At 49.8% G+C, this 13413-nt stretch overlaps 1 protein-coding gene across 5 annotated transcripts in view; it reads left to right on the top strand.

Moving 5' to 3' along the window:
• The first annotated feature begins 338 nt into the window (after window positions 1-338).
• LOC126573981 (uncharacterized) overlaps window positions 339-13413 on the top strand; it is a 20094-nt gene continuing 7019 nt past the window's right edge. For 2 of the 5 annotated variants that reach the window (XM_050233838.1, XM_050233834.1), the window contains exons 1-2: window positions 339-485; window positions 2046-2631. The gene's annotated coding sequence lies outside the window, so the exon portion shown is untranslated. Of the gene's footprint in view, window positions 512-1964; window positions 1982-2045; window positions 2632-13413 lie in introns of those variants that run through there. The other 3 variants (XM_050233836.1, XM_050233835.1, XM_050233837.1) reach the window with 3 other exon arrangements.

Below are 13413 nucleotides of genomic sequence, written 5' to 3'. Positions count from 1 at the left end.
CCCTTTGTCAGCAGCTATTCAGCGCTGAATAGCCCATAAAAAAGGATAAGATCGTGAGCAAACTCTGTTCCTTGCACACTAGACAGGTGCGATAATGAATTAATGATAAAACACCTGCACTGCAGTAAAAGATAATTCCCAAAAGAATCATTTTTCCAGCACACCTCAACATGTACATTACCAAGCCGCTATACTGTGCCAGCCGCAAACCTATCTGTCTACTGACGCGATCACATTACGTGCACGTGTTCGGACACCCGATCGCGCTCGGGCAGCGTGAGGCGCGGCCAACTGGGTCCACAAGTCCGCTGTGCTAGTCAAAACAGATTTAAGTTTTTCCTCAGCGGCACAGAAAACCGTGGCGATCGTCGTGCGAGCAAAACTTTCGAAAATTCCTGTGCGTGGCCGTGTCCGTGGACGCGAAGTGCGAAGAAAAAGCGAGACAAATAAGAAAGAAGGATCGTCCGGATCCCGTCCGGAGCGAGGTGAGCGAATTCTGCGACGTCAATGCGTGCGTATACGTAAGAAGAAGAACGGAGGTGGTGTTCCGTGGTTGGTGATGCAAGAAAATCCGATCGATCCGATCCGTGTAGGTGGTGATCAATCGGATCGGGATCATCGGAAGGTGTTTGGGTTTTGGGTTGTTGCTCCCTTCCCATTCCGTTTCCCGTCGCCGTGTTGTGTGTGTTGTGTGCTGCGAGATCGAACGAGAACAAGAAAAGCGAATCGTGAGAATCTGGTTGGGCCCCTCCGGTGGTGGTGTACGATCGGAAACGCAGTTTGAGGATCTCAAGGCTACGGATGCGATCTGTGCTGCGTCAACGCTAGCGCTTCTGTGGAACCGTTGTTTGTGGTGTTTTAGGGCTTTTGGGCAACAGAGCGAAGCAGCAACCTGACATGATCGAGGATCGAGGATGATGGCCCACCAAAGGAACCGAGGATCGATATGCACGCACGCACCAACGCACAGGGAGGTCGTGCGCGAGCGCACTTGATCGCTCCTTTTGTGTGACCCCGAACCAACACACAAATATAAAACGGTGGCCACCGGACGGAATGAATAAGAGATTCCGCGCAATCCGGACGCGATCGTATTACCCACCCTACGGGAGCTAACGCACTCAAGAAACCTGTCCAAGTGCACGTCCAATTTCATGATAGAGCCTGCTACAGCACCAAGCACCTGCCCTACTATCGCAATGGCCGTGCATGCAAGCGGGATTTCCCCCAAGGTCTTTCGGATCCAAGCAAGCACGGCTAGCATTCGCTCCTAGCGCCTAATAAAAATGTAAATCCCAATCGTTCGATCGATCGAAGGAGCAGCTTCTCTCTGCGTTGTCAAGGCGTTGATGGCAAAAAGGTGGCCAATGAAAAGCAGAGCAAAACGACAAACAATGCGGATAACATATAAATTTATCTCCGCACAGCGCACTTGACAGCACTGCCTACGGGGCCACACCGAACCGGGGGCCTTGCCTGCTTGCCTGCGTTATCTATCGCCTGACCTCGTGAAAGCCAGACCGCCGTCCTCGTGCCACCCCGTTTTTTTTTTTTAGGTTCCACAGGTGGCGGTCGGTGGGTGGTCGGAAACCCACCGAGCGCGTGCACAAGCCGCCAATTCCCGTCTTCCATCGACGTCAGCAAATAAGGGGGGTGAACGCGGGAGGGCTGCGGTCTTATCTCGCCTCAGTTTTGTTGCCTTGTCGCCCCGGGCCCCGGGTAGTGGTGTACAATGTAGGCCCAGAATCTGGACTTCGGGGGTCCCCCGTATTCCGATTTGGCGCCACCGTGTCGACCTCCGTAGTGTGATAGCCACCACGATATCTGCGATACCGCCCCTATCACGCACTAGCTAATGTGTTGGTGATTTTGCAATTGTCGCCATTATGTTGCATCATAACGGATCGTCCTGCTGTTGCTGCTGCTTATCACCAGTTCGACCAGTTGTGGTGCAGGCGATGTTGTGCGCGAGTGTCGCCTGGTTGGTCGATTTTCTGTGCATTGTGTACTAATCTCCGTTGTTTTCCATTTAAATCTCCATTTAGCAAAACCAATGTGCGATTTTATGTATTTGTGTCTTTTTAGTGCCTGTTATTGAAGTTCACGTGGAAGTAGTGATTGCCAAATCAGTTTGACCATAGCAGTGTAAGGCAACGGAATCGGTCGGTGTGTTCCGATAAATACATGAAAAGAGAGGTTTAAACCCCTGCGCTACACCGGAAGCACCGCGCACACCACCTCGTGCATCTTATCAGCCGCCTGTCGGGCAAGAAGATAAACGCGGTTCGGTCGATTTGAACCCTCTCCTGTTGCTGCTGTTTACATAGCAACCTGCTGTTGCTGTTGGAGCGGATGCAATCGTGCAGGTCGTTGCCGGATCTAGTGTGTTGTGAAAAAGAGAGAGAGAGAGAGTGTGTGAGCCTGTGTGTTCGAGTGCGTTGCGCGCGGTGCGGTCCCAGCAGGAAGATCGTCTGGAGAGGAATACCCCGTGCAGTGGAGAACCCATGCTGCAGAGAAATTCAAGGACAGCATTTTGAACCCTGACCAAACCGGGGCAGAAGCAGTGCAGTGGCAATAAAACAACAGCAGTACCAGCACCACACAACCACCATCGGCTACATCTTTCGCTCGGTACGTTACAACATACGCACCATCGTCAGCAACAAGCTGCTCAGGGGGGCTCAGGTAGTGCGAGCTGCGAGAAGGCAATGCATACTAGATACTAGGCGCGCTCCACCGCCTCCTTCACCGTAGCAACAATGCATGACAGAACCATAAATATAAACCGGCGGCCCCGGGTTGTGTTCCGCCCCGGTGGTCGACCAGCTTCCAGAAAACCCTGCAGGTTACCGTCGACCGTCGTCATCGCCGCATCCGACTGGCGAATTTTCCCCATTTTCGCTAGAAACGAGCGTGCGTTCGTGCGTGCGTGCGTGCGTGCGTGCGTACGGCCGGATGGTGTGCGTGTGGGAAAAGGTGTGCGCGGTTCGGTTTTCTTCGCGTTCGGCGTTTAAAACACCGCCAAACAACGGGTCCTCCACCGCACGGGAAACGGGGGCCGCCGGTGTGCGTTTTAATTTTATCCGATGATGGAATATTTTTTTCACCTTAACCGTCGCCCCGGATTGGGCCGTTCGGTGCGGACCGTTTGACCGGCGTGCTTTCCAAAGGAACGACGCGATGTGGTGGAGCAAAGGAGAGCGGTCGTAGGCGAGACGGTGGGGGCCTTCCTTGAGCAGGACAGGCGACTCGTCGTCGTCGTTGTCGTATTTAGGCCGTTGTGTGCGTCGTGCTCCGCGTGTACTTAAGGAACGTTTGGTGGGGGGAGTGGGATGATGGCGGAGTGTGTGTCGAAATGTCCAAGAAAAACACCGATCATCTGCCTGTCACGATCTTGTTAGCCATTTCATTTCATTCCCGATCGGTTAACGCACTTGTAAGCGACACGAGCCAGGTCATGCTGAAGGGGAGCTCTGATAGTGGTTTCCGTTGTTTGTAAACAGCTTCTGTTTTGAACTTATTTTGTAGCAATTTTGGGCCAGGAAACAAAAGGAGACTTTTGAAGATTATGGGAGTACTGTCATAACATGCAGGGATGCTCTGAGAACTATTTGCACAATAGAAAGCAAGAGCCATTGTCGATCTTGTGATCCTCAACTGTGACTAAGCATCATTCGAAACTGGTCAAGGCTGATCTCAACATTTTGGCATAACATTTGGCGCACTATTACCACTTTATGCCACGGCTAATCCGTCTACTTTATGGCTTCTATATCTTGAAGCTAACATACAACTGAGCCGAACATTAAAACAGCCTTTTTTTTTGCTGATACCTTACGGACTGCATTAAAACATCTTCTAGAGGCAACAAAATTCGGGTTCAGAAGCTGTACTACACTTGATAAATGATGATCTTTTATGTTTGTCGGCTTCAATCAAATACTAGCAACAAAATTCTCCTTAAAATTCCCACACGAAGTAAATGAAAAACGATTTGACTGAGTAATTTACGCAAGACGTCATGAATCGGCAAGACTGAGTCGGGAAAACATAGAGCGTAGTGAATAGCAATATTCGTCAGGCGAAGAGGTCGAGATTCGCCTTATCAAAGAAAATATGGGAGAATTTCCTAGGAATAAAGATGAAAGATTTGCATTTTGTTTCAATTTTTATGACCGTAATCACCGTTGTTTTCTCAGAAGTAAGTACTTCTTTTGAATTGATCGTGTTAAAACTATACGCTATTTAACAGTAGTACATTTCCGCTTTGCATTGATACTCGAATTCAATATTTCAATGCAACTAAAAAAACCTGCAATCATGTTGAAGCATAGAATAACGGGCTTATAGTGTTCTTATCACTTTGTAGTAACGACAAGTGAAAGATAAATGTGAAATGTAATTATTTCATGTTTGCTCCACTCATACGCGAACGGAATAGCAATGAATTCTCTTTTCACTTTGAACAGCTTAATCTTTACTTCTGACGTAAACTACTCGGCGTATAAGTGACCACTTATCTCGCCAACTATTCGCGATATGTTCCTTTCCAGGCTCCCTCGTATCGTTAGATTCCCTTCTTTGGCATCCAGCTCCCGGGATATTGCTTTGTTGAGGGCAACCACCATATCAGCGACTTGCTCGCACCATTGTGCCAGGGGGGGGGGGGGGGGGGTTGCACCGTATCCATAGTCCGTGCGTCCATCCGTCCGTCCACTCGTGCCCGGTGACGTCGTTGATTACGACAAAAAGGGGTGTACGTGCGGGATTACTCCCGCAGGAAAAAAAGATAGGAAAGACGACGGGCCACCAACACCACAAAAGGAACAGTTTGTTATCATTCGAAGTGACTTGCGCATAGTGGCAGATTGTTGTAACCGTATCGTAGTTTGCTGCTGGTGCTGCTGCTGTGTGATAACAACCGCCACCAAACAAGAGTGTGCGTGTTCGCTACAAAACACAACCCTTCCTCCAGCGCAGTTTTCCCCGTAGTCGGTTGGAGCAAAGTCGATTGATTTTTCCTCGCGAACGAAGCCAACGATGACGTGCGGGGTAGGCCCTGGTTGATGAATATGTTGTGTGGTGTTGGCCATCGCGCGTCCACTCCCACACTGCTTTGCTGATGGAAATCAAAATTCCACTCACTTCACACTTCGGGCTCATTCCAACTAATTGCAGCACATTTCGGATGAATAAGCATGTACCGAGGGAGAGCAGGAGCAGGAGCAGCAACAGTAGCAGGAGCGGTAGTAGCATGCATCATCTCGTTGCCCGAGAGGTCAGAGAGTACTCTGCCAAAAACGATGACTAAATTGATTGACCAACAACCACCTTTACCGGGCCCACCTGAGCTGCTGACCACCGGCAGCAGCAGCAGTAGCGTCTCGTGATGACACAGTAGCTGTTTTTACTTACTGACACGGCTCGCTAAGAACGACGGGGGGAGAAAAGGGGAAAGAAGAGGCGAACAAACCCGGAAGACTCAAATTATGCAACATCACCTGTGCGCCCTTGAGTGCTGCTCCTCATCTCAACACCACGCGTTGTTCTTTCGCATTCTATTCCCCTTTAATCGATCGAGTACTTGAGTGTGAAGGGGGGTGCGCGAAACAGTTGACGCCTATAGTTTGGGATCCTCGGAGTGCCTTTTTGTTTGTCTGGAAAAACCCTTGATATACCTGGCGCTGCGCCACTCATCTCGTATGTGACATCGCTGACGATCGCTGTTACCACCGGTTGATGGCAAACAGCGACCACGGTACGGTTCTGCGATGGCCACGCGTACACATAGAGCAAGAGAGAGAGAGAGAGTGAGTGCGGCGTGTGTATTTGTTCGGCGGGCGGTGTACGGTCACCTGCCACGCATGACGTACCGTGCAGGTGAGTGTGACAGTCCGTCGCGTGATGGTTGCGATCTCTTAATTACATTCCGCCACCCGAGCGCACCCGCGCGCACCAAACAACAACGCAGCAGACTGAGGCGAAGGTTGCACCTCTGTAGCTCTGGGGTGTCTATAGTCGCGGACCGCGGAAATAGTCGGAGAGGGAGAGAGCGAGCTAGGGAGACAGTTTAGATCCCACAGATTATCCCAACTTATAGCCACTGATGCACTCCATCAAGGGAAGTGATTCCGGTGTCCAGCTGGAGGTCCAGCGAGGTTGGCACAACAATTAAGGTCCGACAGTCCGATGGTTTGTGGTCGGCACACGTCACACCTCAAGGTCGTCTACTGGTGTGAGGTGTACTAAGGTGTACTGATGTCTGGGTAGAGGTGTAGAGCAGACTAGGAGCTCCTTCCGAACCTGCTCCCAGTAATCAACACGAGAAAACTGGCCATAGACTTAATACTTTCTCGCAATCGGCGGATAAAGAGTGGATGATTAGGTCTTTAGACGATCAACTTCAGTTTACTGATCAGTAGACTTAATTTATTGATCAGGAGACTAGATTTTGAGAACTACTCCATTCAAAACGGTATACGTCGCCATGCCATACCGTGTACTAAGGTGCGCGCTTCGTCCGACAACCTCTCATTACATGTGCCCGTCTCCCGCTTCCTACTCCTCCACCACCACCACCACCACAATTAGACACAGACACACATGTGCGAGACATGCGGCCTCACGAATTTGGCAGTGGTTTGGCGCGCGCACCTCACTCGGTCGCGCGCCCGCTCTGTGTGGGTGGTGTTTGCTGCTGCTGCTGCTGCTCCTAGTGTGGGTTTAGTATCTGTTTACGCGATCTGTTGCGCGAATGCTATTCTCTCCTAGCCAGCGCGCGATCCACCTCCTTGGTTCCTTGGTGCTATCCGCAGCAGCGCACACGGTTCTATCTGTTTCTTGGCAGCATCAGCGACAGCAACGGTGGTTGCAGCGGCCACAGCCACTACCAGAAGGAACACCACGGAACACCACGAAACCCACGTTGCGTTACTTAGCGCGCTTTTGAGTCAAAATTTAAGTACTCCTTGGGAGGGAGGAAGGAAGGGAGGAGCAAGGGGTTGTGCTGCACCGTGCCATCCCGGGGATGGTAAGGTGGTGGCCAGCTGGCGATGGAATAACGATGGGCCCGTGGGATAGTTAATGTTTTATTATTACCACCTATGCCACCCTACCCTCCCATTAGGTCCAACCCCCCCATTTCCCAGCGACAACCACCTTACAGGGAAGTGCCGGAAAACAGGGGGCCAGGGGGAGGGGGGACTGGATGGGAGATTTAGAATTTTTCATGAATGAACGGCCGCGGGGCGCAAGGGCTGGTGCGCAAGCACAGCAGCAGCAGCCGCAACAGAAGCGCAGGAGTGGAGCAGGAGATGGTTTGTGTGTTTATAAATAACATTCCGCGCGCCCTACGTCGTTAACCAAGTGGAAGGTTGGTGGGTGGCATGGGTGCCCCCCCCCCCCCCCGTGCCGTGGAGGGGCTGAATGAGAATGAATTCAAGTGTCTAGAAGATGTAGATAAAGGAGATAGGCCGGGCGGTAACGCGAACGCGAGGGAGCGAGTGAGCGAGCGAGCAGGCAAGGCGGCGAACACGCAAAACGACCGTCGGGACCAACCGACTGATCGAGCGACCGATCCCGGCGTGGGACAGAAGGCAACAGTGGCGAAAGACGGGGGGGGAAATGATGTATGACGTATGCAAGGTGGCAGCGGTTTACGGGAGAGGTGGACGTTTGGCTTTTTGGCAAACTCACTCCGCGCCGTCTTCTGATCGCGCTGCGAAGTGCGAAGTAGGAATATCGATCAAACGGCTGATCGTTACGCCGTGGATCAATCGTCGAAGTGTGGAGGAGGTGATGCTGGATAGATCCTGGATCCACAGCAACGTAGTCGAGGAGATCCAACAATCAATGCCGATATCGTCTCTCTGCGTCTTCTGCGTCTGTTCTTCTATTTAAGATCTAAGAAGACTCTACGGACTGGGTCGTCGTTTGTCATTCTCATGACATGCTTAATTCGCCGAAATTGTGTTGCCAGTCTCGTGTGAGCTCGTCCTATAGCTCGAATAACGGGGTATTCTGAGAATTCTCCTCACAAATATCAGTGACTGATCAACTAACTGATCAACAACCACGGTCCAGTGGGAAGATAGAACGATGAGAGCATCTAATGTTTACTCAGGCTCCACTACAGGCAACTATTTGAAGATTTCTTGTGACAAACCTTAATATTTTTTTAAATAGCATGTTCAACTACAACTTTTGAAGAATATTTGAATACAGTTTCGATGAAAGTATCCCAAAATTTTACCTGCTAGGGATGTCTGACAAAACATCCTTGTTGCGGTGTTGATCGTAGCATCTTGCGCCATCATCTGAAATGTAAAAGTCGATATTCTTTTGTTAGAAGACCAAATTCTCAAAATTACTACAAATGCTGGTCAAAAAGGGGATTTTATTTTTTTGCAATATATTAAAGCAAACCGGTGATCATTACTACGATTACAACTATTAAAAAAAGACTGTCAGTAAATTTGTAGAATCCTTGACGAGGATACCTCTTAAACGGAGTGTTAAAAGAGGGTTTGTTTAGTTATTCTAATGCTACAATGACACATCGACATTGCAGGATCAAGATATGGGCTCTATTGCGAATGTCTTGTCTCGTTACCAAGACAAGCGTCAGTCTGGTGGCAGTATTGCGTGTATACTTAGCAATGTACGAGACGTAATCACTCAATTCGTTTATAAATAAATTTATCAGTTTTGTTTCGATAAATCCCACACTTTTACACAGTGTTGTATGTTTCGCCATTCAAGCAGGAAGAATTCAATGTCACAAGAACGTAAACACGTAAGAAAGATGCATTAAACCTTTCTACTTTGTTTTGCCGTAGAGAGCAAAAGCATTCCCTTGTATGTGAGGGATTTTTGGTTTTATTTTTGTGGAAGCATTTTTTGTAAAAGGACACAAAAATCCCCCGAGCAATGTCCGTTTTGTGCAACACTTAATTGAGGAAAAGTGTCTTGCATTAAACGCACGTCAATTCAGTGGTCCTCATGGCCTAAAAACGATGCCACGATTTACGAGGATGGACCGGACCGGAAAAGTGCGCACACAAAATTGTTGCTAAATATTTGCCGCATTCCAAGCTACCAGGAATTGCCGCTACCGTATCGCACGCGCTCGGCGATCGCCACCATCACGGCGCGCGTCTGCCATAACTGACGTAAATTGCTTTAATTGAGTTTTCAATAAATGAGGCTTGGAATTAAAAATATGCCGCTCGTGTTGCCGCACCGGTGTGAATGTCCTGCCAGCACCAGCACACGGTAGCTTGTAATTGCGCCTTCTGATCGCGCGCGCACACGCCACCATTCCTCGCGCTGCGGTTATGATCCCGTTCTCCGTTTTCCACATTTAAATGGAATGAATTTCCCCGCTGCTACTCCCCCCTCCGTCTGTCCATCCAGTGGGTGGGGGGACCATTTTTGGTTAGATCAAAACACCTTTTCCCGGTGATCTTTTTTTCCCTCATTTTTGCACCCCAAACTATTTTTTACCCCTCGTCCTCGGAACTGGCACGGAACTGGTGAAAGGAATGGAAATCCGTGTGTCTACAACCAGCCAGCCAGCCAGTCCTCTCTCTCTGCTTCCCGGCTCAGCATAGAACTAAACAAGCAGCACACTATGACGGATATGAGGCACGGCGGCCAACCAGCGACCTACCGACCTGCCACCCGTCTCTGACCCTCCCTGGCCTGGGCTGGCCTGGCCAAGCAATGCTCTCTGGGCGCGTCGCAAATGCTTTTTCCGTTTCGCGCTTATTTTAAGGTGAGAACCTGTCTTCTTTATTTAGAAAATTCCACACACTGCCCCGCACCCCGCAGACACCTTTCCCCCCGAATGTGCGGGACGCGATGTCTGCATCACCCACGTCGTCGTCGTCGTCGTCGTCGTGGAACTTCCTTCCTCGTGCGAGTGGAGTGGGTGGTGGTTGACAGTGAAAAAAAGGGAAAATATATCGAAATGTTGACGAGAAGGGGATGGAGGAGGGCTGGACATGCCAGAGGACAGGCTCAGGACGAAGCGGGAGCAAAAGCAACGTGGGTGCCATGCTGCCACGGATCCCCCCCCCCCTCCCCCCTTCTCGTCCTGAGGAGACATACGTCCGCAAAATTTGGTTGAGGAAAGTGCACAACACGGTTTGCGTCACCAAACAACAACCATCCGTCGGTTGGCTGAAGTGTGGCCAGAAGACCATCTCCTGCCTGTGTGCTTCGTGACGATTGTCCTACTGGCGGATGGCGGATGGCGATGACGCCGGTGATTGCCGGGATTTGGAAGGATCGCGGTTGGATCAAAGGGACGCTTTGAATCCGTTTTTCAAACGATTAGTATCCCGTGTGCCCCGAGTTCATCGGAATGCCGGAGTGACATACAGCAACGGCAGCTGCCGAACTGGAATGTCGATCAATCGATCGATCATTTTCCTCGACACAAACACCTTGCCACCTTGCCAGCCGAAGGTGATCAGCGTTGTACCGTGATTCCCTGCAAAATGAAGCCACGATCCGGCCACAACACTCACGATGCACAATCAAGATGTAGTAATCACCTTGGCCATGACGACGACGACGACGACGACCAAGTTCAGCCGGAGGAAAGGCGCTGCAGCTGCCAGGGCGGTAAATTAGAATTTGTTTTCTAATGTGGCGAGCGCAATAAGTAGTTTCCAACCCCTCGCATCCCCCCTAATGCTCGTCTTATGGCCTGCAGTAAGCGCGGGGAAGGGATTTGAGCATCGGCTGAGGGGGGTGTTTATGAAAATAAATAAGAAGGCAACACTGGCTGGCTGGTTGGCATCCCAACGGAACCATTATAGGGGGCTTGCGGGCTCGATGAGCCGCTCTATTGGTCGATGATTTAAGTGTTGCGCGGAGAATTAGCTTCCTCGGACCGTTTAGTGTTCAACGTTTTGTTTTTACATTTTTCCCGGCTCCTAAAATCTTGCTTTTAATGGCTGGTTAGAATGGTTGTTTTCTTGGCGCGGGTGCTCTGGTGCACCTGGAAATGATCTACCTTTGGGGTTTTTGGGTACCGTGCTCACTACTTCCACTCGCGATAGCGGTACTGTTGCTAAATGTCGTCCTTTTAACATGGTTTTATATTTTTCAAATGAGATTAAGACAGTTACGGCACTATTTAAATGCTACTTTGCGCACTTCAATTCACTGCACATGCACCAGCTGTGGTTGCGAATACTTTTCTGTCGTTCCATCATTCGCCAGCGTTACTTTGATTGAAAATTTTCAAGATGCAGCAGATACACGCATGCTAGTTGCTGGAATATCGGAAACTGTGACTTCGTGCTTTTCAATATTTAATTGGAGCCTTGTTTTGGTTTTTTAAATCAGAAATTAATAACAGGATCCTGAAGGATACCAAAGAGCAAATTGTAATTTAATCTGCATCGATTCATTCTGCAGCTATTGACGCTGCTTGTTTTAATATAAATCTCTTCAATCTTTAATCCGTAGATCATGCGCTTTTATCGATCACATCAAGTAATTTTGATGTAATGTAGATTTTATTGAAATTCAACTAAATAAACCGCGTGGACTGTTACATTAAGGGGTTACCCTTTCGAAAGAAAGTGCCATCCTTTGTTCTTTTTTGCCGATCTTCAAAGGACATCCGGAACTAAAAGCCGACAAATCGCCTTTGGCACCAAACAGGACCTGCGAACAATGTTGTCCCGACACTCCTGTCCTGTGTCCTTGTGAGTAAAGTTAATAAAACCGGTCTGCAAACGGCCAGCGAGGTTCAAATCACCCTCGCAAACTTAACGAGGCGTGTGATTTAATGAAGCAAATTATGTTGTCGCGTACAAATGCATACACCACTGCACCGCGTTGGTACTGTGTTTGGCCATTACATTTTTTTTTTGTTGGTTTTGTCTCTTTTGTCCTCTCTCCCCCTCGGGGCGATTGATGGCACGCCGAATGCCAAAGGCACCGAATTGAAACAAAGTTACTGCTTAATTCGTGAAATTTTTGCTCGTACCTTTAACTCGCCGCCCCGTTCCGCTTGCCGGTTGGTGTGGTGTGGTGCGGTACGGTGGTGGTGGCAGTCAACCCACCCCCCCGATTGTACATCCCGCTACCACCGCCACCACCATCGGATTGACGGATACGGATATAAATAAAGCTGTTGCAGAAACATACACACCCTTCGGCTTAATGAATGTTTTTTTTCTTTATTTTTTACCATCGCACCACACATACATACACAGGCACACGACACAGTTTTCGAGTGCCAAGCCGGATCGGGCGCACGCACTTCTCTAGTACACACCCACCCCAGACAGTTGGGCTATCCGCTGAGACGATCCGTTCATTATCGTTTTACTGTTGCTGTTGTTGTTGTTGTGGTGTGCGAATTGCTTTCAACATATGATGCCCAATCACGCTGATAAAGCATTCCGGAGCACATTGATTGATTGCGCACTCGTGGTAGACCACGCAGTTTGGCGTGTTTGTTCCCATGGAGGCGCACGGTGGAAGTTATTTGCTGATCTAGCAATAAGCATAATGGAAGGTGAAATACGGAATGGTGCGCCTCAGGGAAGATCAAGAAAATTCCCACATACCAACAGAGAAGAAGGGAAGGGAGGAAGGAGATGCTGTGCACGATTTATGGACGCATTCCGTGTGGGCCCATCCTGCTGACGTTGTTTCCGACATACATTTAGGCCAACCACGTGCGTTTGTGTGCGTGAGAGAGAAAGAGACCGAGACCGAGAGAAAGTATCTTGTCCGTTTTGGTGGAATTTTTAATCCTGCCACCATCACCACCACCAGCAGCCCCTTCCCTTGGTCACCATCGTGTCTTCTCTACATTCGTCCACCAATGAGGAATTTGTGGCGTGACGAGGGCGACGAATGTTTTGCGCGACAGATTTGTTACGTGCGAATGCCTTTGATGGACACCCGCCCCTCCGCCCCCCCCCCCCCCCCCGCCTCAACCACCAGCTAACAGTTCCCCGTTTCGGACACTGGTCCCACTTTGGGATTGCCCCGACCTTGAACCGTCCCATCGTCACAGCGAACGAACCAAACGGAGAGAAGCGAACGCGCAACCGTAAATCCCTTACTGCGCCGACGAACCGGGAACGGTGGATAAAAACCCACGGGTTATCTACAGCAGTAGCACGTGCGCAAGGGGCATTTCTTTTATCAAAGACTCAACACCCTGCGAGCTGGATTTTCGTCGCAATCACACCATGTTTCGCAATTTGCTGCTAATCCAACAAGCGAGTGAGGTTGTGTGGTGTTTCTCGGTATCGCGTGTTGGTCTCAAGTGAATCCCCGGGCTTGATATCGTGATACAACACATTTTGGGCACAATGCGCGGACTGGTTACAGCGGAAGACAGCACAACATCAGCCTCAGTATCATCGTGCGGATACA

This window comes from Anopheles aquasalis, chromosome 3, assembly GCF_943734665.1.
Source record: "Anopheles aquasalis chromosome 3, idAnoAquaMG_Q_19, whole genome shotgun sequence".
In the NCBI taxonomy this organism is placed as follows: domain Eukaryota; kingdom Metazoa; phylum Arthropoda; class Insecta; order Diptera; family Culicidae; genus Anopheles; species Anopheles aquasalis.
Note: the sequence above shows the minus strand (reverse complement) of the source record. Positions and strands in the feature narration are given on the sequence as shown.